A 1630-nucleotide genomic window follows, 5' to 3' on the forward strand; every position below is an offset into this window, starting at 1 on the left:
TGTCTATAAAATGGACATGTAAATAGCTGCTTTTCAGAGCTCTTGTGAGCAGTATCAGAGATATTGCTGCAGGCCTGTATGGACTCACCATCAGTAACAATAATACATTTGATCAAATAACTTTTATGTTTTAACCCAAGAAGTAAGCCAGCTAGAATTTCAGCAATTTCAGAAATAAGAAGAAAATACATATATTTAAATTTATGATTTTATTATTTTTGGGTCTCTGGCATCAAGCCAAATGCCTTAGCATTATTTAGATATAGCGTTTCTCTGCCAGGTCTCCTTCTTCCTTTTCTTTTCTTTCTTTCTTTCTTTCTTTTTTTTTTTTTTGAGACAGAATCTTGTTTTGTCGCCCAGGCTTGAGTGCAGTGGCACAATCTTGGCTCACTGCAACCTCCACCTCCTGGGTTCAAGTGATTCTCCTGTCTCAGCCTCCTGAATAGCTGGGACTACAGGCGTGCACAACCACACCCGGCTAATTTTTGTATTTTTAGTAGACATGGGGTTTCAACATGTTGGCCAAGCTGCTCTCGAACTCTTGACCTCAGGTGATCCACCAGCCTTGGCCTCCCAAAGTGCTGGGATTCCAGGCGTGGGCCACAGTGCCCGGCCTCCTTCTTTCCTTTCTACATAACTTTCCTCCTCCTCATGGTGCATGCCTCTCCCCAGCTGCCGGGTGCCTTATCCAGTGTTGTTCTGCCTGGACCGTGCTCCCCAAGCAGTGGCCTGTGCTCCAGCTCTCCTGATTCCCCTACCTAAATTGAAATGTACCTGTCAAATGTCCCCTTTGCTCAAGACTTTGCAGGGTCTTCACAGAGATTAGGCGATGGTGTAATCTGTTAATCTACCTATATTATAGTCCTTGATGACAATGTTACAGTAGGTAACTAGTCAGACGTGAGCAGGGCAGGAGAGGCCCTCACCACCCACCCAACCAGGAATGTCAGACAACCATCAGTTGATGGTCAGGTGGTTGTTAACTGTCTTCTCTAAAAGAGTAATTGGTCACAGCCAGTGCCAGGGAAAGGCAGTCTCCCAATAGATAGAAAAAACCTGGAACCGGTGATCAGCAGCTTCTGGATAGGATCTCAGGAATTGGGTGAGTGGGCTCAAGCATGCATACTAAGAGGCAAAATGGTGGAATTTAACTGGTATATGGCCTATGGAAACACTCAACTGGTAAGGAAAGAATGCCTCAAGTGAGCACGGGTACAACTCCAGTAAACAAACTGCGCATGCTCCCCTCCCACGTGCTGGCAGGCAGGTCACTGCACATATGGACAGCCCCCCACCAAAGGAAGAATCAGGGGAGAGCCGATGCAAGACCCTGGAAGCAGGCCAACATATAGAACCTCAAGTCAAAGTTCAAACCGTGCACTTGATCTCTCAAGGCGCCCATGTGGCCCTCTTCCAAGTGTACTTTACTTCCTTTTATTCCTGCCCTAAAACTTTTTAATACACTTTCACTTCTGCTCTAAAACTCACCTCAGTCCTCTCTCTGCCTTATGCCCCCTCAGTTGAATTCTTTCTTCTGAGGAGGCAAGAATCAGGGTTGCCGCAGGCCTGTATGGACTCAGCGCCAGTCACAATAATACATTGGAGCAAATAACTTATGTTTTAACCCAAG

This window comes from Pongo abelii, chromosome 12 (genome assembly GCF_028885655.2).
Source record: "Pongo abelii isolate AG06213 chromosome 12, NHGRI_mPonAbe1-v2.0_pri, whole genome shotgun sequence".
NCBI classification, from domain to species: domain Eukaryota; kingdom Metazoa; phylum Chordata; class Mammalia; order Primates; family Hominidae; genus Pongo; species Pongo abelii.